The sequence below is a fragment of the Epinephelus moara genome, chromosome 5 (genome assembly GCF_006386435.1).
Source record: "Epinephelus moara isolate mb chromosome 5, YSFRI_EMoa_1.0, whole genome shotgun sequence".
NCBI lineage: Eukaryota > Metazoa > Chordata > Actinopteri > Perciformes > Serranidae > Epinephelus > Epinephelus moara.
The window spans coordinates 7,650,983-7,678,534 of NC_065510.1; the positions used below are offsets into that span (position 1 = coordinate 7,650,983).

General features: G+C 41.6%; 1 long non-coding RNA gene and 11 other non-coding genes across 13 annotated transcripts; 4 read left to right on the top strand and 8 right to left on the bottom strand.

Annotated features, from left to right (window-relative positions):
* Positions 1-26,562, top strand: LOC126390963 (uncharacterized). Of its 2 annotated transcripts, none has more exons than XR_007570006.1 (3): positions 1-266; positions 2,537-2,707; positions 25,945-26,562. It is a non-coding gene; the product is annotated as an uncharacterized LOC126390963 (long non-coding RNA). The 2 variants fall into 2 exon arrangements; XR_007570007.1 differs by having other exon boundaries at positions 2-266; positions 25,996-26,562.
* trnac-gca (transfer RNA cysteine (anticodon GCA)) lies at positions 6,981-7,052 on the top strand. Its single transcript has one exon. It is a non-coding gene; the product is annotated as a tRNA-Cys (tRNA).
* Positions 8,799-8,870, top strand: trnac-gca (transfer RNA cysteine (anticodon GCA)). The gene has a single exon. It is a non-coding gene; the product is annotated as a tRNA-Cys (tRNA).
* On the top strand, positions 9,585-9,656 carry trnac-gca (transfer RNA cysteine (anticodon GCA)). The gene has a single exon. It is a non-coding gene; the product is annotated as a tRNA-Cys (tRNA).
* trnac-gca (transfer RNA cysteine (anticodon GCA)) lies at positions 10,073-10,144 on the bottom strand. The gene has a single exon. It is a non-coding gene; the product is annotated as a tRNA-Cys (tRNA).
* Positions 10,437-10,508, bottom strand: trnac-gca (transfer RNA cysteine (anticodon GCA)). Its single transcript has one exon. It is a non-coding gene; the product is annotated as a tRNA-Cys (tRNA).
* On the bottom strand, positions 10,801-10,872 carry trnac-gca (transfer RNA cysteine (anticodon GCA)). Its single transcript has one exon. It is a non-coding gene; the product is annotated as a tRNA-Cys (tRNA).
* trnac-gca (transfer RNA cysteine (anticodon GCA)) lies at positions 11,364-11,435 on the bottom strand. The gene has a single exon. It is a non-coding gene; the product is annotated as a tRNA-Cys (tRNA).
* trnac-gca (transfer RNA cysteine (anticodon GCA)) lies at positions 11,728-11,799 on the bottom strand. Its single transcript has one exon. It is a non-coding gene; the product is annotated as a tRNA-Cys (tRNA).
* Positions 12,292-12,363, bottom strand: trnac-gca (transfer RNA cysteine (anticodon GCA)). Its single transcript has one exon. It is a non-coding gene; the product is annotated as a tRNA-Cys (tRNA).
* trnac-gca (transfer RNA cysteine (anticodon GCA)) lies at positions 13,006-13,077 on the bottom strand. Its single transcript has one exon. It is a non-coding gene; the product is annotated as a tRNA-Cys (tRNA).
* On the bottom strand, positions 14,262-14,333 carry trnac-gca (transfer RNA cysteine (anticodon GCA)). Its single transcript has one exon. It is a non-coding gene; the product is annotated as a tRNA-Cys (tRNA).
* Positions 26,563-27,552: the final 990 nt, after the last annotated feature.

Below are 27,552 nucleotides of genomic sequence, written 5' to 3' on the forward strand. Positions count from 1 at the left end.
TTGTTCCAAAATTAAGAACCTGGGTCCGAGTTCGTTTTTGTCTGTTTGCCCTCGTGTCGGGAAAATTACCCTGGCTGGAAAGAGCTGTGGTCGTGCCTCACTGAAAGTCGTTCATCTTGAAAGGTTAACTGCTGGAGTCGGAGCAATGGGAAACACAGGTGCAGGAAAGTTTCGAGTTATTTCAGATCTCTGAGCGAGCAGTCTGTTTCGTTTGGTGAAGAATAAAGAGAGGAAAGAAGCTCAACTGCAGCGGTTTTCAGATGCAGGTACAGTACAGAGTCTTCTTCAGGACAGTTTAGCTCTACATGACTGCTGCAGCTGTGACATGTCAGTTACACAATATTCTCTCTAACCACAACCCTGTCACCTCATCTTAACCCTGATTCTTGCTATGTAAGCATTTGGTATGATGTTCAACAAGATCGTTTTAATCCAAATATGGCGTTCAGGTTCCAAAATGTGTCTCAGCCCATTTGCCAGAAGGAAATGTTGGTATTGTATGTTTCTGCAAACCACAAATATGTTACATTTGTACTTCACATGTATCACATCAACTTTCTAAAGTGACGTAAAATATGACTTGAAAGGTGGATTGGATGGCAGGTGGCGTGTGACCTAGGCGAGATGGCTACCAAGCCACAGACAGGCATCTTCCCAGATGCCTTTAAAATAGCTGTTGTAAAACCCATACTAAAGAAACCCAACCTAGATGAAAATGCACTGACCAGCTATAGGCTGATAGCCAACCTCCCATACATTAATAAGATACTTTAAAAAATAGTTTCACTGCAAATAAATTCCTCTCTTAAAGAGAATAGTGTCCTGGAGGGATTTCAGTCAGGCTGTAGAACACACCAAAGCACTGAAACTGCTCTTACTATAACAGTCAGCGACCTGAGACCAAATTCTGCTGAAAATAAGGTCTCAGTTCTTGTCCTCTCAGACTGTGACTATGTGTTAAACGGGTTCAAACATTAAAAGGAAGAAGTTTTATGTCAGTCTTAGAGGACATGTGTTGGAGAAACATGACCTCTATTTTGGGGTTGCACAAGGGAGTTGCCTTGGTCCATTATTATTCTCACTGTACATGCTGTCTCTTACATGCTGTGACACATTAGAGAATACAATGTTTGTTTCCATTGTTAAAGTCCATTCTCATTGAGGGCGAATATGGATTCGTGGATGGATGGAACGTGGATTATTCTCGCGGAAATATATAAAAGCTGATTTCATGGTTTCTTATGGAAGTTTGCACACCGGGGCGGAACTTTTGTGCGGTGAAAAAAGTTTCTGCCCAGACTTTGACCCCCCGCGGAATTCACCAGCGAAACTACACAGCTGGGCCAATGAAATTGTTGTTTATAGTGACGTCGCGCAGACCCGGGGGAGTCCGAAATCCAGTCAGGCAGGACAGTATGGAAGAAAGGTTGATATACCTCGTTTCACAGCACCCCGTCCTTTTTGATAAAAGACGGGATGATTTTATGATCAATGAATTAAAGGACGTCTGGCAGTCCATTGTCCAGTTTGGTGGCTGCAGTGAGAGTGTTAAGTGCTAAACAAAGTTGATGTTGATGCTTGTTAAACCTAAGCTTGCTAGCTCGCTGCTGCTGCTGCTACTCTTGTCCATGTTCACCCACACCCGCTCACACTGCGTGGAATTGGAACACAACAATGCGAAATTCCGCACCACGTCCGTACCGTGCCTGTGTGTATGGTTTAAACGCGGAAAAGCGCTGTGCGAATATTCCGCAAATCCGTCCCGCATTTCCGCATCGCAGCAGTGAGAATGAACCTTTACGCAGATGACATGCAACTGTAAATCTCTGCTGAACCAAACAATGCTGCAGCCACAAACTCCATTACTACCTGTCTTTTGGCAATAAATAAATGGATGAGCAATAATTTCTTAAAGTTAAATGAAGACAAAACTGAAATCCTGCGTGCAGGCCCCAGAACAAAAAGAGAAGTGCTGTTTAATAATCTGGGGAATTTAACTCCCTAGATTACATCTAAGGTGACAAGTCTTGGTGTGATATTTGATTAGAATTGAAGCTTCAAGTCCCACTTTAACAAAGTGACTAAAACATAATTTTTCCACCTTAGAAACATAGCTGAGGTACGACCATTTTGAAATGAAAAAGATGCTGAGAAATCAATTCATGCCTTTATATCAAGCCTCCTCAACTACTGTAACGCACTTTTTACTGGTTTATTATTTAGGTTCACTGACAAAGTGGTGCATTTGACAAAGTAGGATGGGAATGTGTTGAAATGTAACATGTCGGTGGTTTGCAGAAATATTCAATTCCAACATATTTTCAAGTGAATGGGTTGTACGTCTTTGCGCAAGGACATCTTAAAAGGATCTAAAAGTAAAACTATACTTTTAGAAACTGGGTTCCAGTTGTTTACATCTAATTAACTTGAAAAAGGGGGTGGACAGTGCAGGGAGAGAGTGCTAAAATTTGAGAGGGGATTTATGCTAATTTAAAATACAATAAATCTAATTTTGTTGTTCCCTGTGCATCCCCAGTTCCCAAGGGGATGGTGTTGAAACCAGAGCAGAAAATTAAAACTTTGGCCCTGAGGGGAGCAGAGAGGTGGGGGGCCTGGGTGAAGGAGGTGCTTCCCCGTTTCAAGGCCATCATTTGTTTTTACAACGGAAAATCCTGCCAAAGCTTCTCTGCACTACTTTCCAGACAAGGTAAACCAACATTTCTTCATGCTCCAATGAAAGTCTCAATCAGTACTTCTTTTTCTTTCTTTTTTTACACCTAATAAGTCACTTGAAAGATGGAGGAGAAAAACAGGGACCCTCATTCAGACTTGGCAGCTCTCCTTCTTCCTATAAGCTCTTGTCACAAACACAGTGAACATGTTAGGAAAGTGCACGAAGGGCCTGTTTGATGTGTGACACCAAGACCTTATAGGAGACCTATGGAAAAGGCTTGGTGGCCTGGATGTGAAGGGATCACAGGGCGACGAACAACGGGAGGATTGAGTGTGTGTGGAAGGAGGAGGAGGAGAAGAGGAAGAAAAAAGGGAGTGAGGAAGAGGAGGAGCATGCATGGCTTCCAACCCCAAAGGGCAAGCATCGTGAAGCTTCAGAGGACTTGGAGGAAGAAGAAATAGAGGATTTATTTTTCTTTTTTGGAAGGTAAAGGAAGGGGACCCTCCTTCAGCTATACAAGGGGAAATTCCCACCAACTGAACGAACCACCCCTCAGATCAAAGTATGTGTATATATGTGCATGTGCAGTCAGTGTTACACCTGTGAGCAGAGCCACCCGCACCTTAAGAGGCGAGCAGAAGACGAGCTCAAAGGTGATAAGGAATGCAGGCGTTAAAAACAGCCTGGAAATATGATACTGTCATGTTGCAGCATAACCAAGCAGACCCAGACGCTGTTTTCATGGTAATAACACACATGCTTACATACTGTATACACCTGTTAATGCAGGCTGTAATTCAGTGCTGAAGCATTTCTGTGTCTGTGCAGTGGCAGTAATTTAAACAGTTTTATTGTGCTATGTTTTAAATGGCACCAGCAAAGAGTCTTGTAACATGTAGGGAGGCCTATATGGCACTGCATAACATTTCCTCCACTGTAGGGGCACCCTATAGGGCACCTGATCACTTTTCTTTCCCACTGGGCCTCCATAGAGGGAACTTGATCATATTTTATCTGCCATAGGGGGCATCTAAGAACGTACCTGTGGCATTGCTTTCAAACGTGGGGGCACAAGTGCAACAGTGACCTGTAGTCTGTACATTTTAATAAGCTTTTCCCTCTTAAAAGGTGGCATTAAAGGAGCAGTGTGTAGGATTTAGAGGCATATAGTAGTGAGAACTGCAGATTGCAACCAGCTGAAACTTCTCCCAGTTAGAAATCTTCCAGTGTTCATTGTACAGGAGGTTTTTATCGGGAGCTAAATTATGTACAGAGGTCTCTTCCTCTCCAAAACAAACAGACTCAGTGACTTAAAGTGGTAAAAACACTGAAAAGCACTGAATAAAGCAGTTTCAGGTTACAACTCAGTGTTTCCATATGCTGTACAGCTTGTCAGAGATGGGCCGCTTACCGAGCACCTGCTAATGTCTGATCCAGACATTCAGGATTTTTTTCAAGATTTTGTTTTGGCTTTTTATGCCTTGATTAGATAAGACAGACCAAGCGTGAAATGAGGAGAGAGAGGGGATGACATGCTGCAAGAGGCCGCGGGCTTCAATCAAATGTGCGGCAGCTGTGGCAAGGACAGTGCCTTCATACATGGGGTGCCTGATCTACTCACTGAGCTACTAGACACCCCATTCAGAAAGCTTTTACCAGGAGCTGAATTATCCACAGAGGTCTTTTCCTCTCCAAAATAAGCAGGCTGGGTGATTTAAACCGGTAAAAACACTGAATAAAGCAGTCTCACTTTACAAACCAGTGTTTCTGCAATGCTGTTTGGCATATCAGAGAGAGGCCGCTAACCTAGCACCTTTTTTCTCTGGTAACTTAAAATCCAGATGTTCAGGAGGTTTTTGCTGGGAGCGGAATTATCTGCAGAGGTCTCTTCCTCTCCAAAACATGGTCAAAACCGCCGTTTGTCACGAAGGGGCTGCTAACTGCAGTGTCCTTCATGAAAATGTGAAAATATGAATGGCCCTATCTCTTGGGTTTGTCCCTTCTGGGCTAGTGTAGAAACACTGCATTGCAACATGGCGATCTCCGTAGTTTCGCTTCCTATGTAGCTCTGAACAGCTCATTTTGAAAAAACACATATTCTTATTTTTAGGTGATTATTCACTAAAGAAAACATACTTGGTATTTTTTTTTTTCATTTCTGCTAACATATCACCCTAAATCCTACACTAACCTTGTTTGGTACATTTTATGAGATTTTTTCTCTTAAAAACCTCATATATCATTCAGATAATTCATATATAAACACATATGAGGAAAGGTAAGATCCACTTTAAATCATAGACAGAAGAAAATAACATCTTTTAAAGGTTTTTAAAAATCCTTAAACTAGTTAGATAAACAATTAAAACCCTATCAATTCACTACTCAACCTCAAATTTGCAACTTATTCAAAACATTCAGATGTTTAAGGTACATCTTAACGTGTTATCTGTAATTTTTGTACACTTGAAGGTATTTTTAGACTTTAAAATCAGCTTAATAAATTTTCCATTTAGGTAAAAGTTTAAAGATTTTATATTTTAAGGAAGTGTGAGATGAATCTATTTTAATTGACAGCATGCATGATCCATCTAAAGTCTTAATAAGGCAGGTTCACAGTTTAAAATACCATGCATGAATATCACATGATTAAAGGGATAGTGCACCCAAAAATGAAAATTGTAGCTGCAGGCTACAATGAGGCTAGAAACAGAGTTCAAATGACGTTTTTCCAAACGACATTTTATGTCGGGGCTTCAGGACAACTGGATCACTACGGACAAGCAGTATGGAGATATTTTGTGGTTTCAATTATGTGTTTTTGGACGTTTGAATCTGGGGCGCCGTCAGCCTGCATTAGGTGGAGTTGTGTTGCTACCCCCTCTCCCCTTGGATTCATCCTTGGATGGACTCTAAAACTTCACCTGACCCTCCCTCGGCATATGGGTGAGTAGATAATGGCTGAATTTTTATTTTTGGGTGCACTATCCCTTTAAATCAGTTGAACAGCCTGCTGAATAAAAGAATAAAACACAGCAGATAATGTATAGAAATGTCAAAAAAAAAAGCATCCAAAATGTCAAGCATGCCTAGCTTGCTAACCTAGCTTGGACACATACATTCTTCACACAAACCTGAGTGACGTACCGCTGGTCCTTTGGGTCAGGATCAAACTGATATCTCCAGTTTGCCAGGTGGTAGGTATCCTTCCCCACTGGACCAACTGGGGGATGATCAACATAAAGACCCAGAGAGAAAGAGATCAGACACTGAAGCTGCAGAAACTTCACCTTCATCAACCTTCAGGAAAAAAAAGTTTACAGAGTGAAATATTTTCACACTGAGACAGATTTACACTGACAAGGTTATTTTTTCCATGTGAGGTTCATTTCACCGCACAGGCTCTTGAGAGCTCAGCTGGTGGAGGAAATGCTTTACAGTGTGAGTTTTCCTCCCGTCAATCCTCTGCTTCATAAAGGTATCTCTTATTGTGGCATTGTCACATTGGGTCTACCTCATTGCATTATATTTTTCCCATCACATTGCATCACGTTACCTCGTATTCCTCTGCATTAAATCTTATCATGGCATATTGTAATGCATCACATTTTTCATCAATTTATCCTCTTGTAAAATTAGTTTCAGACTCAGTGTTAGTGTCTGTGTTGTATATATTTCTCCTATTTTCTAACCCTCTATAACAACAGTGAGCATCCACCTTCATGTCATTAAACTGAATCATGATCATTAACACCAGACCGTCACTCCCACACCCTGTAGGCAGTTTAACTCAACACAAGACAGTGTGTCAGAGTTGCATGTTTTCCCTGCAGTTCTTTTCTGCTCTGTTGTTGTCTGTGGAGTATTCAAGCAGCAGTTGAGCTTGAAACTGATGCTACTGGCGCTGTATCTGCTTCGGAACGCTTGCTTCTCATTGGTGTTTTATGTGTGTTCTTGTAGGCGCATGTGTTTGTATATGTGGGTGGTTGAGGGAGTTGCTGCCTTCCTATTATGTGTGTCAGGTCCTTTTCTTCTTTCATGTCAGATGTTATGAGACACTAAAGGAGGTCAAGAGTCAAACGTTTCTCTGGCTCACACACATATTTGCTGTCTCTCTTAATCTCTATCCCAACAGTCATGAAACGCTGGAGATTCCTGAACTCTTCTGGTGACAATAACATTGGAATGTTTTCTGTACTCATTCAGATGAAGCAAATAGGCTGTAACGTGCAACCCCTGCAAGGTCAGATTTTTGGTATGCTATAACTTTTCATGGATTTCATGGAAAAACAAAATATTTACAGCAGGGGGTATAGCTCAGTGGTAGAGCATTTGACTGCAGATCAAGAGGTCCCCAGTTCAAATCTGGGTGCCCCCTACAGTGCCATTACATTTAATTGTCTCTGCACTTGTTTAAAGCACAACCTGTGATCCCCACACTCCAAATGGATCCCTAGTAATCCACCCCCATTTTGTAGCAAAAACACCTAAAATGACATACCCAAATTAAAATGACTGTAGCTTCCGAACTGCTCAGACTACATGCATGCATGAGGTCTTGCCAGAAAGAAAACTCCCTGAAGTTTCTTGTGAAAGTGTCAGAAACACTCTAGGTGATACAGAGACAGAGTAATGGGCCTCTGAAGTCAGTAAAAAGTTGAAGATTTTGTCTAAAAAAAAAAAAAAAATGTTTTTCAGGATGACTAACTGTCTGTGGCTTCATCTGAGCAGGTAAATGACACTATGGGGCTGTAGGCACACTATCAATGAACATTTGTTTCAAATTTGAAGAAGACAGCCAGCTTCTAACATTGTAATGATTGAAATCTGGCGTGATTATGATAGCTGATGTTGTTTTTGACACAGAAACACCATAAAATATCACCAAATAAAGCCATATGAAACGTGAAAGTTATGATCCCACTTTCTAGACGGTATATCTCAGCCAAAAATAGTGGTAGGAGTGAAACTCCACATAAGATCGCGAGTAATCCTTTAACTTTTCCCGTCAAAAAACGGCATGACATGACTTGTCAACACTCATCGCGATTTTGGACTTTGTGTGTTTAGGCCGCTCTGGTGCGAAATACATAATAAATAAAAGAAAAACAATGTTATTTTTGAAAAGTCGAGTGCTTCCTGAATCCTGCAATACCAAACATCACATGGTTTGATGACGTAGCGCGCCTGGGAGATACCATTAACAGAGGAGGAGGGGAGCAAGGACGTCGGCGTCCTGGCGGAGTTAGAGAGGTTAAATGCTGAACTAGAGTCATTGAATGAAGCGCAGAGAAGTTACCTATGCTCTGCAAAGGTCAGAGATATGAATCATGGGGGAGACCAGGCATGGTTGTAACATTTTGACAATTCTATGTATCTTGGAGCCCTTTCAAGCCGGTGAACTCAAAATATGATATGAGATATGATGGAGTGAAATGTAACAGTTCAAGTCATAGTCTGGGTTACATGTGTGTGGGTGAAACATAACATTATGAAATAAGGATTATGACAAAAATCTAAGACACTGAAAGCCTTTTAATCAACATTTAAATGACCTTTTAACAATATTGTTGTGTGTGTAGCAGTCAGTCAGTCATAGTAAAAGTTTGCTTGGGGTATATATAACATTTTTTACATGTTGTCACAACTAACCCAGATTCTTGTAGCCATGAACTGGCTTATTTACAGCCAACACCACAAACAACTTACATGAAAGGTATCACATAATTAACGTGTTGAGCTCGATGAATGAAACTACAAAGTAGGCAATGCTATCACAAACATAAATAAAGTTAAAAGAAAATACCGCCTTACCTCAAAATTAGTTTCTTTTGTCCTTATAAACTTGTCTGTGTCTGCCACAGGGTGCTACTTCCTCACATGAGGCATAAGGACTAAACCAAGCATGTGCAGAGTGAATCAGGTGATTCTGAACTTGTTCCTGATTGGAGAAATTGAAAGTGTTACAACCATCCCCTGTCTCCCCTAGTAGGAATTGGTGCTCAGAGGGGAGGAGCACATCTGTTTTAACATAAGTCAGGTGACTGTGTCTATGTATTCATATAGTAAAACAGTTTGACTGACTCTAGGATCAATCAATAGGTTTGACAGTTGTCTTTGTGTTGGGGGTATAGCTCAGTGGTAGAGCATTTGACTGCAGATCAAGAGGTCCCCAGTTCAAATCTGGGTGCCCCCTACACTGATGTTAGGTGTAAGCCTTTGTCTGTATTTTTCATCCTTTAAGAGTTGGTCTTTGACTATGTTGTTCAGAGTCTGTGTAGCTGAGCAAAAATGGTTAGCACTGAATCCATTGTAACTTACATGAATTCACATTGACCACAGCAGGTGTGCTCTATTGAATATAAGAATGCACACTTCACCCTTGAGGGCTCATTTCCTCTTCCTTTACTTATGAAAATAAATCTGTTGACAGATACATCCACTGGATCACACTACAGCACAGAGTCAGAAGTTTCTAACAACATGGCAATAGTAAAAAGGTCGTAATAATGTATCTTTTAACTGAGGCAGCATTGTACACAATACATCACAACATGGGGACTGAGAATTATTTTCACTATATCAATAATCCGTTGTTTTCAGCCATTTTTAAAATATATTTGTGGTTTGTGAATACATGTCCTTTGGTCATGTCATGCTTAAAATCACTCTACACCTACCCCATGATTTCTGGTCCTACTGCTCCTTTTCATCCGTTTTTGTTACCTTTCAGAAAATGTGCACAAATAAGGACAAAATGAGGTACGGACAGAGGCCTTGAGCCTTGAGGCCTAAGGGGAGTTTTTGATTTGTTAAAAAAAGATGTGGTCATACACATGGATTTTAAACATATGGTGGACTCCGAATCAATGCTTTGCTGATACATCAGCATATTCCCTGTACAGAATGTGGGGGTATAGCTCAGTGGTAGAGCATTTGACTGCAGATCAAGAGGTCCCCAGTTCAAATCTGGGTGCCCCCTATGTAGTGAGTTCATGTTTAGTTCAGGCACAGCAGCTCCACTGGTCTGATTAAGCAGTCATGTCCAGAACATCCTGACCACATGAATGCCATTTGACAATGGATGCCACTGTGATAGACATGGTTCTAGTTGCTGTTCCTAAAGAATGATACTAAAAACCTGTTACCACCACCTTTAAAGTCCATAGTGTTTGAATGCATTTCTCAAAGGGATGATTGCTGAGTGGATTACTTCAACTTGGTGTACAGGGTAGTTGATTGTGGGTGTTTTACATTCTGTGGATTCATGTGTTGTTAAACCCATAGAGCTAACACAACAAGCCAGTCAGCCAATTCAGAGCACATTTTGAGACTCAAGTTCCATCAAAGTCACCACTTGCTGAAGCACAGATACAAACATAAGCCACAACACAAGCCAGGGGGCACCCAGATTTGAACCGGGGACCTCTTGATCTGCAGTCAAATGCTCTACCACTGAGCTATACCCCCTTGACACAAGTTGAACATGGCATTCATCACTCATTTATGTATGACAGACCTGGATTAATTGTATGACAATTTGAGACCTCTGCATTGTCCAGCTCAAGTTCCATCAAACTGTTCAAAATGGTGCAATGCTATGATTGATATATTGTAACCAAAGGTAAGACAGCAAGCATCATTTGGGGGTACCCAGATGCAATCCATCCAATCACTGTAGTTCAGAATCAAATCTTGAATGTGGGGATCACAGGTTGTGCTTGAAACAAGTGAAGAGATAATTTAAGTTCAATGCCAGCATAGGGGGCACCCAGATTTGAACTGGGGACCTCTTGATCTGCAGTCAAATGCTCTACCACTGAGCTATACCCCCTTGACACAAGTTGAACATGGCATTCCTCACTCATTTATGTATGACAGACCTGGATTAATTGTATGACAATTTGAGACCTCTGCATTGTCCAGCTCAAGTTCCATCAAACTGTTCAAAATGGTGCCATGCTATGATTGATATATTGTAACCAAAGGTAAGACAGCAAGCATCATTTGGGGGTACCCAGATGCAATCCATCCAATCACTGTAGTTCAGAATCAAATCTTGAATGTGGGGATCACAGGTTGTGCTTGAAACAAGTGAAGAGATAATTTAAGTTCAATGCCAGCATAGGGGGCACCCAGACTTGAACTGGGGACCTCTTGATCTGCAGTCAAATGCTCTACCACTGAGCTATACCCCCTTGTCAAAGTTGTATAAATGACATCAAACTGTTCCAAATGGTGCCATGCTATGATTGATATATTGCAACCAAAGAAAGGTAACACAATATCTGTGTTGACATGACAAGCATCACTTGAGGGCACCCAGATCCAATTCATCTGATCCAATACACAATCCATTCACTCTAGTTCAGTATCAAATCTTGAGTGTGGGGATCACAGGTTGTGCTTGAAACAAGTGAAGAGATAATTTAAATTCAATGCCACCATAGGTGGCACCCAGGTTTGAACTGGGGACCTCTTGAGCAACTGACAGCAGGTAGTGTCATTCACAGCCACTGACAGCAGTTAGAACCATGTCTATCACAGTGGCATGCATTGTCAAATGGCATTCATGTGGTCAGCATGTTCTGGACATGACTGCTTTCATGTGGTCAGCATGTTCTGGACATGACTGCTTAATCAGACCAGTGGAGCTGCTGTGCCTGAACTAAACATGAAATCACTACATAGGGGGCACCCAGATTTGAACTGGGGACCTCTTGATCTGCAGTCAAATGCTCTACCACTGAGCTATACCCCCTTGACACAAGTGGGACATGGCATTGATCACTCATTTATTTACAGTAACCTAGAGTAATTATGTGATGCCTCAAGAGCTCTGCATTGTCCAACTCAAGTTCCATCAAACTTCAAAATGTTGCCATGCTATTATTGACACACAATATCTGTGTTTACACAGCAAGCATCATTTGGAACACCCACATCCAATTCACCCACTCCATTCACTCTAGCTCAGCATCAAATTTTGAGCGTGGGGATCACAGGTTGTGCTTGAAACAAGTGTAGAGATCATTTCAATTCAATGCCACCATAGGGGGCACCCGGATTTGAACTGGGGACCTCTTGATCTGCAGTCAAATGCTCTACCACTGAGCTATACCCCCTTGACGCAAGTTGAACATGGCATTCATCACTCATTTATTTATGACAGATCTGGATTAATTGTGTGAAAACTTGAGAGCTCAGCATTGTCCAACTCAAGTTCCATCAAACTGTTCAAAATGGTGACATGCTATGTTTGATATATTGCAACCAAAGGTGACACAACAAGCATAATTTGGTGTTACCGAGATCCAATCCATCCAGTCACTGTAGACCTGTAGATTAACTATGTGACACCTTGAGAGCTCTGCATTGTCCAGCTCAAGTTCCATCAAACTGTTCAAAATGGTGCCATGCTATGACTGATATATTGCGACCAAAGGTAACACAATATCTGTGTTGACATAACAAGCATCATTTGGAGGCACCCAGATCCAATCCATCCAATCTAATAGACAATCCATTCACTCTAGTTAGGCATCAAATCTTGAGTGTGGGGATCACAGGTTGCACTTGAAACAAGTGTAGAGATTATTAAAGCTTGATGCGATTATAGGGGGCACCTAGATTTGAACTGGGGACCTCTTGATCTGCAGTCAAATGCTCTACCACTGAGCTATACCCCCTTGTCATAGCTGTATAAATGGCATCAAACTGTTCCAAATGGTGCCATGCTATGATTGATATATTGCAACCAAAGAAAGGTAACACAATATCTGTGTTGACATAACAAGCATCACTTGAGGGCATCCAACACACAATCCATTCACTCTAGTTCAGTATCAAATCTTGAGTGTGGGGATCACAGGTTGTGCTTGAAACAAGTGAAGAGATAATTTAAATTCAATGCCACCATAGGGAGCACCCACATTTGAACTGGGGACCGCTTCAGGAACTGACAGCAGGTAGTGTCATTCACAGCCACTGACAGCAGTTAGAACCATGTCTATCACAGTGGCATCCATTGTCAAATGGCATTCATGTGGTCAGCATGTTCTGGACATGACTGCTTTCATGTGGTCAGCATGTTCTGGACATGACTGCTTAATCAGACCAGTGGAGCTGCTGTGCCTGAACTAAACATGAAATCATTACATAGGGGGCACCCAGATTTAAACTGGGGACCTCTTGATCTGCAGCAGGCATCATCTGGGGGTACCCAGATCCAATCCATCCAATCACTCTAGTTCAGTATCAAATCTTGAATGTGGGGATCACAGGTTGTGCTTGAAACAAGTGAAGAGATAATTTAAGTTCAATGCCACCATAGGGGGCACCCAGATTTGAACTGGGGACCTCTTGATCTGCAGTCAAATGCTCTACCACTGAGCTATACCCCCTTGTCATAGTTGTATAAATGGCATTCAGCACTCATTTAATTTATTATAGATCTGGATTAATTGTCTGACTGAAGTTCCATCAAACTGTTCCAAATGGTGCCATGCTATGATTGATGTATTGCAACCAAAGAAAGGTAACACAATATCTGTGTTGACATAACAAGCATCATTTGGGGGCATGCACTGTCAGATGGCATTCATGTGGTCAGCATGTTCTGGACATGACTGCTTAATCAGACCAGTGGAGCTGCTGTGCCTGAACCAAACATGAAATCACCACATGAAATCACAATCTAGTCCCCAGATTTGAACTGGGGACCTCTTAATCTGCAGTCAAATGCTCTTCCACGGAGCTATACCCCCATATTCATAAATGGAAATATTCGTCCATCATCTTTCAGACAACTCGTGCAGTATAAATGCAAGCCTGACAACAAACATTAACATTTACATACATAAAAGTAGCACGCCTGTGCAAATGTATGCATTTGGACTCTGCTTGTTGAGTCCACTGGGTTTAAGCGTACAAGAGCAACCAGTTGCGCTACATTTTCATGTGTGAAACTGTTTATGCATCAGACACACATAGGTTGTTACTTTAATCATCTTAGTTGAACCTCTGTGCTTTATCTATGATCAATGCTGCACTGATCAATAACTTTGACAATTTCTCCACACAAGTGGTAGAGTATTTGATGATAGGTCAAGAGATCTTAAGTTCAACTTAAGGTATTCCCTGTGGTGGAAGTGTCATCCTGTTTGTAAGAATGTGTCTCCTTTAATCGTGTTTGCTTAAACTGGGCTAACTGAGATAGTGTTTGTAACATGTTGAGCATACATATCAAATAAATGTCACTACGTTCTTCTCCTCTCTGCAATGACACTGAAGTGCATTTGCAGACATATTTTAAACTGTATGGTTTTGCATGTTTGATACTCAAGAGTAGAATGTGGATAGATCGCTAGTTGTACAGGATAGTTTATGCCTCATTCGACGTGGGTGTTTCACTTTGGCTTTTAGCAGGAGCCCTCCATGCTGTCTGTGTATTCAGTGTGCTTTTCAGCTGGGGGCCCGTGAGCACAGCTGTCCCTGTCAGCCCAGTTTGAAAGTCAAGCTTCAATGTGGGTATCAAAGCTGTCACTTCCTGACCACCAAAAGAGCTTTGTAACAACAAAGGATTGCTAGGGGGCACCCAGATTTGAACTGGGGACCTCTTGATCTGCAGTCAAATGCTCTACCACTGAGCTATACCCCCAATACACAACATTGGAGCATTGATGAGATTTAGTAAAACACAAGCTGCTTGGCTCAACTAGTCCCAGGTTAATTCACATGCTTCAACATTGGGAGGGTTTACACTTTGATAAAAAGATCAAAGTAGTCACACAACCAGATCAGATTGGGACCACTTGCTCTACCACTGAGCTATGGACCCTGATATGGAAGGAAATAGAGTTTGATACCTTTCACAGCCAATTTATCCAGCAATGGAGTACTTGTTTAGCAGTTTTATACTTTAATATGATAAAATGCCCTCTATGGTGGCCCAGTGTTCAGGAAAACAGGTAAACCCTTAAATGGACTTTAACTCTATTGTCTTTATGAAACAGACTGGACCTGGTTCAATTTGTCAAGCTCGTTCAAAAGAGGCTTTTCACAATAAGATACACCTTTATAAAACAGTTATCTTAGGATTGACAGAAGGAAACCTCAAACAATCCAGATGGGATTTAAATGTACAGCCTTCAGACTGAAAAGCACCTGCTCTACCAGCAGAGTTCTCAGGAGTCTGTGAGGCAAACTGAGTCTCACGCAGAGAGGAAATTAACTTTGTCAGTGTGAACCTGTTTCAGTCTGTACATTCTGTTTCTCTGCAGGTTGAATAAGGTGAAGTTTCTTCAGCTTTAGGCGGATCTTCTTTTTCTCTTTGGTTCTTAATCATTGCCTGGTGATAATCCAGTGGGGAAGGACACCGCTTTGCAAACTGTAGGCATGGGTTCGGTCCTGACTCAAAGGATCTATTGTGGGTGTGTCTGCTCAAAAAACAAATCTCAACTTGCAAATATCCAAATTTCAATTTGCAAATGTTCATCTACCAACGAGAGTCCAACAGAGTGCATGTAAGTCCATGTGAGCCCAGGTGATTGAGCTAGCTAGCTTAGATAGCTAGCTTTATGGGCATTAGGCTGAGTTTTTTTTTCTTCTTCACTTTCTGCAGTGTTTTTAGTCTGCAGGCTGTTCAACTGACTGCAGGTGATAGAGGAGTAGGATCATGTGACTTTATAGTTTGTAAATGTAAAAATAAAATGTGAACAGGTAAGTTATAAAAAATCCACCACCTGTACAGTTGTCATGAATGTTGAAATTAGCTACAGAGGCCAAAGTCTTTTTTTGTACCACGCTATAAACATGTTTATTTGAGTGGACTCAAATGCACGACTCTGGAAATAGTTCGGGTAAAATAACAGTCCCTACTGGTCAAAGGGTAGGCTCGGTACACGAGAGGACTATCAGTGAAGGCAAACAAATCCAACTGGGATGAGGCAGAGGCAGAGACAACCGACAGGCTAAACCCAAAAACCAAGAAAGGAACACTGGGAAACATATGGCTGGAACACTAGACACACAAGGAGCTAAGACGAACTGACGCTAAAGCCTAGTTCACATTACACGACTTTCACCGCGATTTTAATGTCACAGAGGATCTTGAGAGCCACCTTGGGTCGGAGGTGAGTCGGCAGAAAGTCTGCCACGACGAGTTCCATGTGTGAACAAGCCTACGAACAAGTCGCCCCTTCGTCTGTGACTGGGACTGGATATCTGGCATGCTAGAAAACTGGAGAAGTCTGACACGACTGACAAAGAGCATCAGCCAATGAGAGGCGGGATACGTCCCACGTCAGCACGCAGGAGGATGGAAGAAATGTGAGGAGGACAAGCCGCAGGGTTGCCACTTGCCAGGTCCGTTTATTAGCAGCAACTTTGGGCATGTTTCTAAAGTGTTGCTCATTTGGGCTTGCTCTCTAAACGTCACCTTTCTCTATATATGCGTCTAATAAGTTATTTAAACGCATGATAGTATGTCGGACTGCAGTCGCTTCTTTTGGGCTTGTTTCCATAGCCCTGGTTGCTTGTTTCTCTCCCAAGATCTGGCAACACGCCGGTCAGCAGGCAACAACAGCAATGGCGGCGTTCACAGGATCACGGGGAGCGCGTTGTGTTTGGACCCAGGATAATAAAGAATATCCATGCCTTTACAATGTGTCGTCTCCAAGTTTGGTGACGTCACCGCGTTATCTGGGACTCTGTTGGCGAGGGCTTGGTGGAGAAATCTTGTGGTGTGCACACACAGGTCGTAACGCACTTGGCGAGACTCCCGCTGACAGAAACACATGTCGCCAGGTATGAACACTCAAAAGATTACGATAGTCTCCGTGACGCAAAATCAGGGTGAAAATCGTGTAATGTGAACTAGGCTTAAGAGGAATCAAGAGACACGGGTGAGGCTAATCAGGGCGGGACAGACAATCAGACACAGGTGAAGTCATCAAAAGGGAGGGAAAACATTCAGATGCAGGAAGTGATGTGATCTGAAATGAGAAGAGATGTGAGTTTTAAAGTATAACAGGAAACAACATGAATGAATGAAATAAAAAACATAAGAAACTTGAGCTGTGACAATTTGTACCTTAAGGGCCTGAATTCTTCAATTAAGATGCAAATTGCAAAAGGGTGATTAATGGATTGATACATATAAGATGGTTTTAATTGCTCACCTCCATAGTGTAAGGTGACTTTAGTGTCTTCTGTCTCTTATTTTGAGCCGAGCTCACCTTTCTTCATATGGGTTTATTTGTGGATTATCTGAATGCCACAAAAATGCCCTCTTGGATGCTCCTATGATAGTTAAAATATGATGAAGTGTCCTCTACGTGCCATAGAGACTGCCTTCTATGCTAGTAAGCTCTGCACACTGGTGCTCCACTGCATGCAGCTGGTGCCCTTTTTATTGTTTTACGCCCCTGCCCCTCAGACAACCTGAGTCTTCCAGTGGCTGATGGTAACGTGGACCCGTGCTGCTGGGCCTCCTGTGCTGGAAATTGTGCGTACTCATGCTGCAGTCAGGTGCTGTGGATAACAGTGTCCTTTAAATGGCACATATATGTCCGTACAGATGAAGGTGATGTTGTCCAGTCATGCTGTCATGTGTTTATCACTAATCCAGTCATGCTACTGCACAGGTCCATATAAAGTCATAACAACCGCATCCGCTGTTGCCACAGTAATGAGGAAAAAACGTCTGCTGCATTTCTTCCTGTTTTTTCCCGTGGCCAAGAGGTCCAATTCCCACATGACCTGGACAGGGGGAAACCGGACACACACACACACACACACACACACACATACACATACTGTAGCTCAGTACGGCACATAACGTCTAGACATTTCCTACTATTCCAGGGTGCAGGGTATCCTTTCACTTTGAAATGATTACATCCAGCGTGTAGTGTAAATCCAATGTGTCTGAAAAATACTAGAGGGCTTTAAACTTAATGGTATTTATATGTCAACATCAAGTTTTCGTAGTGATTAAATTTCACAATTCAAGATATTCAGCTGCTTAAAATATTCTATCTTCATGGCCATTATTTGTTTCCATAAAAACACACCTGCCTGTATTGTGTGTTTTCCATGTGACCATATTTTAGTTTATCACATATAAAAGAGCTTTCATTTGTAATATTATACATGACAATTTTTAAAATGTAATATTCTGCATTTTTAATGACACAGTAACATCCTGTACGTTTCTTAATGTAACTGAAAAATGAGCAAATTTAAAATGTGTCAGAGGGAGACAATGAGGACAAACTGAGAATCTTTGTACATTATTCTTTTTCACAATGTACAAATTGACTTAAATTTGTTTCCCCTGAATTCATCACCATCACAACGTACCTTGTGAATGTGAAGCATTTTCAGCAGGTGTTTCCTAAATGTTGTTTCTCAGAACTTAATGAATTGGCAAGGAATGTATTTTCGTAACACTGCCTGCGTTAACATATAACCATAATGTAGTTTTTCAACATACCAACAAAAACTAACACACTGAATGACACAGAACTAATGGTCACCTGAAAGGGAGATAATAGACTGGTATATATGATATATGTTTCACAAGGTATTAGTGTCCTATGTATGTGATGGTATGAATGCTGTTTAAGGCTGTTTGCTCATAACTGTCCAGTCATCTAATGTCTGAAATCTTTCTGTCTTTCTTTGTGTGGCAGCAGCATGACTACACAGGATATCCCCACAGCTTATTGTGGACAGTTTAGTGGATTGTATAATAGTTTTTCTGTTTTCAAAGGACAGGGAAGCCCTATATGCGATATAAGAATCAAATTTGTATTTTTATTCTTTGAGTAAGATGCTCCATATGAGTTTTGTACAATAATTTGCTGTCTAACCAGATTCTGAGATATTTATGGTGCTGAACTGTTTCAATTACGTCAACATTTAAGGTGCAGATGGAAATATGGGTGTTTATGGATCATGCTTTTGTGAAATGAACACATTTGGTCTTTTTGGAGTTTAGAACCAGTTTTAAGTTTGACAGAGATGTCTGTAAAAGCAGTGTGTAAGCGGGAGAATGCTTGGTTTGCAGTGGAGCCAACAGTATACAGGATGGTATCATCAGCATAAAAGCAGTCCAGTGTGGGGATAAACATAAACTGAAAGTGATTACAAAGTGATCATTAACAAGGTCTGAGTCAGCAGACTCAAACCGCATCAACTAAGGCTAGCAAGCCCGTAACTTTGTGCCTCTCCCTACGTGTTGCATTAGACGTGAGACATTTGCCTGGACTTCCCTGGGTGAGTGTGACCTCTACTGTCAGGAGAGGTGTGTGGTCGACTCTCCACCAGGCCACCGCTCTTGCTCCTCACGACCAGCTCACTCGGACCAGATGATTCCACTGGACACCCTTTGGGTGCCGTTTCGTCGGGCCCGTCAGCCGACCAGCTCGCTCTTCTTTGTGGTTGTTCAGCTTGAATGTGTATTTACATGGATAATTCGTGGTGGCATGTCAAACGCTTTCTCAGTCTCTTTTGTCTTCACAATGTCTTGCCTCTGATGTCTCCCTCGTGGCATGCCCGCTCAGCTCACAGGCCTCTCCAGCTCTCCCTCCACGTGCGGCTAATAGCAGCTGATGAGTCAGTACCACCATACAATACCATCCTACTACCTGCTTAAACCACACCCACAAGACATTTCTTGAACTACCAATAAAGATATCATAACAATTATAATAGTACAGCCCGTTCTCAGAGTGTCAAATCTTGTTACTTTGTCACGCCCCTCAGTGTGTGATATCGATGCCAAAGGTACCCTTTAGCATCTTCATGAGACGCACTGGGCTTTCAACTAACTTATTTTAACAAAAAAAAACGGAATTTTTTTCCAAACCTAACCAAAGAATCTTGTTGCCTAAAGGCCCGAACATACTCGGGCGGAACGTACGCGGAACGGACTCCGCGGAGGTCCGCGCAGACTCAAAGCGGACGTCCGCAAGCCCTGTGCGCGCAAAGCTCAGATTTTACGACCGCGCGGACTCCGCTCCGCACACCAGTGACTGCTCGGCATGTATTTTTCACATCGCGGGGATTTTTCACAGGCATTTTTACAGGAAACTACAACGCGGAAGTGCGCTCGACTATGAAAGCCCGAATGACTGCGGACATTCCTCGTGGAGTCCGTTCCGCATACGTTCCGCCCGAGTATGTTCGGGCCTTAAATGTAACAGCGACAGTTTCACAATGTTAATCACTTGTCACAATGTTTTCAGCTGTGTGTCACATTGGTTGCCCTGTACGTCACTATGCGAGGCCGAGGGGTGTGACAAAGCTTAGGTATCTGACAACCTGGGATTGAAAACTGGTTGATTAGTGTACTGAAATGAATGGAAACCAAAGGCTACTTAAAGACAGGAAATCTAAATCTAATCAGCAGGCAGTAATGTAAAGTATATGTGACTTCAAGTTGATGGGCTTTATGTAAAGTTGTTGGTATGTCTAACCTTTACACACTGATTGTACTATGAAACTAAGGTGTATGAGTCCGTGTTGCCTGTCTGGATGTGGGAGTGTATCTGAAAGGCAGCGTGTACTCTCAGTCAGCTCTTCCTGTATAAATAAAAGGCGGCCCTCAGTGTTTCACACTCCTGAACTCGGTGACGGCCATGTTCCACAGCTGCTCCACGCTCACTCCCTCATTGTGCTGTTTGTATATTTAGCTGCTCAGTTGCACTTCCTCTGCTGTTGACGCTGGGAAAACACACAACAATACAGCCGTGATTCTGCCCACCCTCCCTCTCCTTTCCTCCCCCCTCAGCATCCTCCCCCTGTCCTCCCTCACGCCTTCCCCTGACTCAATGTTCCCTCATTCGTTCTCCATCTCATCAAAGCGTTCTTTGAGAAAGAAACTGTGAAGTGATTCACAGAGCCACAACAATGCCAATGGGCAGCCATGTTTTTCCGCATCACACATAGTGTTTAATTAACAACAGTTCAATACAATATGAGGGCCGAAAATGGAAGAAGACGCTGGAAAATCTAAATCAAGACCTGGGAGGGAAACACCGCCAGATATTACTCATACACACAATTTGGCACAGATGCATGTTTGAACTTTGCCCTTCTTGGTTCCATTGTAACTACTCCATTGTTTACCTCAAGTCATTTTTGCACTGCTCATATTAGCTGGTAAATTCCAAAGCTTACTGCTCACTTTATTTTTGAAACTGTTCATATACTTGGGGATGCACATGCTCAGATCACTGACTGATGTTGGATCAGTAAGTTTCAACTTCACACACTCTCTCCAGGACGACCCATATGGGACTGATCGGACCCCTGCCAGGGATGTACTCCAAGTAAAACTTTTTTTATCCAAGTTTACCCAACTTACTCTTATATAACTTTGTGACATAAATATTCACAGATGGATATGTAATTATTGATGTCTCCCTTCAATAAATCAGTCAGTTTCATTCTTTGCTGATGTGACGACGATAAAGTTCCTCCCTGACAACAGCTGCAAGTCGAGACAATGCAGAATGAAATTGTATTTTCTTTGCCCAGCTATTCATTTCATCATACGATTACGTTTCCTTCATGAATTTATTACCCTTTCTCTGTAAAGGCCAACTGTATCTCAGACACCGCCTATTCAGTGTTTGTGTCTCCAAACACTGAATCGACGGGGGTGTCTGCATTTTGCAGCTGGTAATCATGAAAGAATTTCATTAGTCTGACTTTCAGTGAGAGATGTGTGGTGTCTTGTGATCGTCTAAATGCTGTTTCAGACTGCCTGCAAGAATGAAGTGAATGCATGATTTTGTTTTAATTTGAAAAATGTTGAATTTTGGCACCATAACTCTAGGTCTAAATGACACTGCTGTCTGAACATATCAGCAGCAACAGCTTTCAAAATAAATGAACTGCATACAGCTGCAAAGATCAGTCGATTAGTCAAGTGACAGAAAATTACTTGGCAGCTACAACTTTATTTTGATAATCAAATAATTGTTTAGTAATTTTTTAAGGCAAAGAAGCCAGACATTTCCTGGTTTGTTATGTATTTCTTTGTCATACATGATGATAAACTGAATAGCTTTGGATTTTTGGACTGTTGGTTGGATAAAGCTTACTATCTGAAAACGTCACCTTTGTCTCTGCAGAATTACATGGGGCATGTTTGACTATCTTCTGGCATTTCATCGCCCAAACAAGAAATTGATGAGCTGAAAGCATACATTTTATGGTTCTTGAAGTAGTCCTGTTGCAAATAACAGCATCTTTATTCGTCAGTCCATCATTTGGTAGAAACTTTATGTCCAAAGTGAGTTACAATCAGTGCATTCACCTTCAGAGAAACAAGAGCTAGATGTCAAAAAAAAGATATATATAAATGCAGAACATTTGACTAGATTTGATTTGTTTCGTAAGTACAATTTTAAGAGATTAACGACATGCAATTAGCCGTGCAATTGGCTGACAAAACTGTCTAAGGTGTAGCCCAGTGGTTTTCAAGCTTTTTGCGCCCAAGGCACACCAAAGGGCAAGCCAGAATGTCAAGGCACACCTGTATCTTTATCTTTGCACAATAGCTTCTATAACGTGTCACTCTTATCACAACATAAGAAAATAAAAATAGGAAAAAATAAGACAAGATAACAATCTTTTGTGATACTGTCCACTGACAGTTCTCCTTTCTCTCGGTGGTAGGTCGTCTTCGTTGGTGCTTTATTGTAATTTTCTACATAATATACAGCAATCATTGTCCCACTCACAGCTTTCTCCTTTTAATTGGTATAAATTCTTACACTGGCTGCCAATCAGGGCTTTTGATGCGTGACACGCTTATAATTCCCATACGCAAATGGCGAACAGTAGGTTCCCTGTGAAGGTTTTTTTTAATCAGATTAAATTAAATTAAATTACATTTTTAGCCTCTTTATTTGGAAATGGGCGTGCACAACATACTGATACAGTCAATTAAAAATTTATCAGTAACTTTCTATATAGGCCCAGTTGAATATTGCAATAATAAAATGTGGTTATCACAAAATCCCATGGCACACCTGGACTGACATTGCGGCATATCATTTGAGAAACACTGGTGTAGCTTACCCCACCTCATGCCCAGTAACAGTTAAGGTCAGCTCCAAACACCCACGACCCTCAAAGGATAAGCAGTGACAGATAATGGATGGATAGAGGAAGCTCAGTTTAAAAATAGTAAAAAAAAATTATATATGTTTTTTTTTTTTTAACTTACAATGGCCCTAACAAACAATTGTAAATGATAATGCTTTTGCTATTTATATTTATTTTTTGCAAGTTAGGTGTTGTTTGTGACATGATCATTTGTTGCAGGGGAAGGTTTCCCTATGTTTTGTTTCATCATGACATCACTGGCTTCAAACGTTACCCTACTTGGCTGTGTAAACACAAGTAGACAACATGATAACTGTTTCCTGCCAAAGTGGTTGGAAGAGTGTAAATAAACCTAACAGCTAAAACCAAAGGTCCTCTGCTATTGATCCTGAGGGATTTATCTGGGATAATCTTCGTTGGAGGATCCACTACGGATCTAATATGCCCTGATTTAGACAGACTGACTAGACGGCAGCAGAATCGTGTGCTGAGCTCGTGACCTGCGTTTGAACTGTGGTGGGAGTGCAGCGGCTGTTTGCTTCATCCTGCAACTGGCTGTGGTGACAGAGGAAGTTGGCAAGAGGAGAGGAGGAAAGAAACTCACTCTATTAATTAGATCAGGATATTGGACAGGAAGTTAATTAACACTCTCACACACATGCCCAGTGAGGTTCAAAAAGGGAAGTGGTGAAGTGAGAGGAGAGTGAAAAGAGAGGAGACAAAACAGAATAAGTGGAATGTAAACGAATGGAAAGACGCAGCCTTCAAAGGAACTACAACAGACTGATAGTCTGACTTGAAGTAACCCAATATAAGCAGCTCTTAACCTCTTTTAACTAAATGGGACCGTCTGAAACCTCCTTTGATTACATCTGTACTGGTTGTCTGGTCAGAAGAAAAATGTGTTTTTGTTGTTCTAAACTCATTACAGCCTCTGAAATAAGGTGAGTCTGAACCACATGAAAACCACATTTATCTGTCCCATCTTAACACACTTACGAAGGGTGTGTCCACATACTGTAAGGCTGGGTTCACTGTGTAAAAGCTCCTTTTTTTCTCTGTTTAAGCCCTCATTTTCTTATTTTAGAAAATTTAAAGGTCGAAAAATCCGTCCCTCAGTGGGTACTTTAATTTAAAGCTTGTGAGTTTGCAAACACAAATACAAACAATTCTTTCAACACCACATTATGTCAAAAATGCAAAATTTGTGTATTTATCAAGCTATACAGGGTTAACCGACCATCACTTGTACTACAAATGCTTTTGAGTCTTTGGCTTCTGGAATAAAAAAGAATAATTGCTTCTGTGTGTTTTACATGCAGGCAGTCTAAAGCACATTCCTTTCATATGGGTCATGTTGGATGTCACTGACAAAAGGCCTTCTTCTGTGGTAGTCAAACAGCTGCCTGTGGGCCAAATCTGGCCCTCTGACAAACTTTTACATGTTTTTTTTTTTTTTTTTATAAATATACTATAGATAACAATTCAAACACACTGCTCATGAAAACTCTCAGGCCCGAGCCACACTGCCTGTGTGAGCAGTACATGACGGTTTGACAAAAGCAAGGTTTATTACAAAAGACAGGCAGGGATCGGTACACAGAGAATCAAACAAGACGGGCTAAGGTATCCAAATCATGAGGCAAAAGCTAGATCAATGACAAAACTGTGATTACCGGCAAGACGAGACAAGAAAGAGTGCTGGGACGAAGACTGTGACGTACGACGAACTGGCAACAAGACAGGGGAAGACATGAGGATTAAATACATGAGGTGATAGGGGGTGATGAGACACAGCTGGGGAGGAACAATCAGGAAACAGGTGTGACAGTGCCAGACAGGAAGTAAAACCTAGGGAGACAAGGAGAGACAGGTGAATCTTCAAAATAAAACAGGAAGTACAGGACAAGACACAACATGAACACGAAATGGGTAACTTACCTAACTGAAAACAGGATCATGACACAGTAGCCTACTCCACAAATATATGGAGCCTTGCAAGCCACTGCATTGTCCACAATACAGTTGTGCAAATATTTCACAATAAAAAGCCTTGTGTTAACAAATGAGTGAAGTGCTTTTATTTTGAAACGGAAACAAGAAAGGTTGAGCTAAAAAAATTATATTTATATTTTTCATATCTGGGAAAAATAAAAACATTAAAGTAGTATAGTCTATTTTTTGCAGAAGACTATGTGCGACATGCAGAAAAAATAGATGAGACATCTATTCTCTAGGTTTGCTGCAGCTGAGCACAGCTGAGCTATGACTGAGCAATGTTGTTCACTGGGGCAGTGTTGCTGCTCTAACTTGTTAACATGGGTGCCAAAAAAAATACAAGTTGGTGTTCATGCAGGCAGTGTGGCCCAGGCATCAGGCTGCATCCACACTGATACACTTTCATTTTAAAATGCATAACTTTTCGCGCCCTCACTACTCCACGTTTTGGCACCCCTAAAATAAAGACATTTGAAAACACTGCTGACCCCATTTTAGAGAGCCTGTCACTCAAAGCAGCCCGCCCTTAATTATGCATAACATTAAGCCTTAATAGAATGTAATTGGAAGAGTATATACAAATTCAGCCCCAGTTAAGTTGTCATGAATGGGGACATTAGCTAGAGAGGGGTGTATAGACATGGGGGTGTATAGAGACTCACTCACTACCAGAGCCAGCCTCAAGTGGCCGTTTAAGGAACTGCGTTTTTGGACATGGCCTCAAATCTTGCACCTGATGAAAATGACAATTTCACTGTGTATGTCCTTCCCATGGCTTTGCAATGGCACATAAATAGAGTCTACGATATCACACACCTGTGACTTCCAGTGTCACAGAGAGAACACTCACACACATTCACAGTACATCTCCTTCCTCTCGGACATACTGGAAATTCCTTGTTGTACATCGAGGACTGACAGCAAGCAACACTGTAAACCTGATACCCTTTCAACTTGTCACACACACACCTACACACACTCACACACTTTACATGCACACTGCAGTCATTATTGTGAGGAAGGGTCGCACGTCATCCTGTCAGTGACAGCAGTGTGTCCCCTCAGTCTGTCAGTCAGTCCATACACTGTACATGAAGGTAAAAGGTCAGCATTTACATGAGTGTGTGTGTGTGTGTGTGTGTGTGTAGTCCAGGAATAGCAGCACAGGGATGCCTGCTTCCTCTGTCTTGTCTCTGCAGGGAGGAAGAATCTACCGTGACCCCCGGGCTTCCATGGTGACTCCTCCAGCCGTGACCCTGAAATGAAACACTGAGCTTCATGGAAAACAGTTGCAGTCTACCTTGGAAATGTAGGCAGATTTGGCCTCTGGTCAGTGATCTCCTCCTTCAAGACATATTTATGAGACATTTTGTTACAGAGCATTACGAAACTTTACAGACCAGCAAAGGAGAGAAACAGAGAAAACTAAAGAGACAGCAAACACATTAAAGATGTTTCGATTTTGTGCAAATGAGGTCAGGTGTGTGTCCGTATCTTTCAAACCTTTGCTCAATTAAAGACACGTTTTACTTTTATAACACAGACTAATGTATGTACACACTACTGTTGAGTTTTTCACTTAAAGATCTTTGTTGTAATATTATTGTGTATCCCTGAGATGTTGTAGATGAGATGTTCTGAAGAACTCTTTGAATCCTACAGCACAAACACTTCGTGACAGTCTAATAATACCATCACTGCTTTTAGACATTCAAAGTATTGGCATGTTATCCATCTGGGCATCTCATTGTGATGACCATAATTTGCTTTTAGCATCAGTGCCCTTTGCAATCCAAATGACTTCTGAGCGCAGAAATGAAACAAACAAGATAAGAATCAACATGTCGTGATGTGTGTGTTCTCTAGTTATCACGTTAAGAACTAAGCATAACTGTAGGAGCAGTGTTGGTGTTCGCAGCACAAGAAAATTTGCGTATTTGTACTGTACATTCAGATGTTCATGGAACATGTCGAGTTAAAAACGCAATGGTATTATTCAGAGCAGTGTTGTCACGTCTTAAATGTGTCTATGGACAACCCAATCGCCAGAATAAAAAACCACGAATATGTTACATTTGTCATTATTATGTAGCAGATACATTGAAACTTTATGTTTTAACAACACTGTGGTGAACATGTGGTTAAGTTTAGGCATAAAAATCACTCAGTTATGGTCAGGAAAAGATTATATTTTGGCTTAAAATACCCAATTCAGGAGGCACAATACCCACTGGAAAAACGGCAATGCCTTAGTAAAAAACAACTGCTTTTCATGACACTATCTCGTCAGGAAATGCAAGTTTTAGTTAAAACAACTGCTTTTCTTGCTTAAAAAAATGCAACAGGTTGCTAAAAAAACACCTTTATTTCGGGACTAATAGGCCACTGGACACACAGCAACTGGTTCCTATAAAACATCCACATTCAGTGGCTAGAAAGCCAGTGGAAACACAGTGACAGGTCCCCTGAAAACATTTACAGTCAGAGGCTAGAAAGCTGGTGAAAACACAGCAGCAGGTCCCTTAAAAACACACATGTTTGGAGGCTAAAAACTGTTGGAAGAAAAGCCACAGGTTTCTAAAAAGCACACAAGGTCAGTTACCAAGAAGCCAGTGGAAACACAGCGACAGGTCCCCTAAAAAATACTCAAGTTCAGTGGCTAAAAAGCCCCTGGAAACACGCCGATGGGTCCCTTAAAAAAACACCCACTTCCTGCAGCCTGAAAAGCAACTGGAAAAACAGCCACAGGTCGCTGA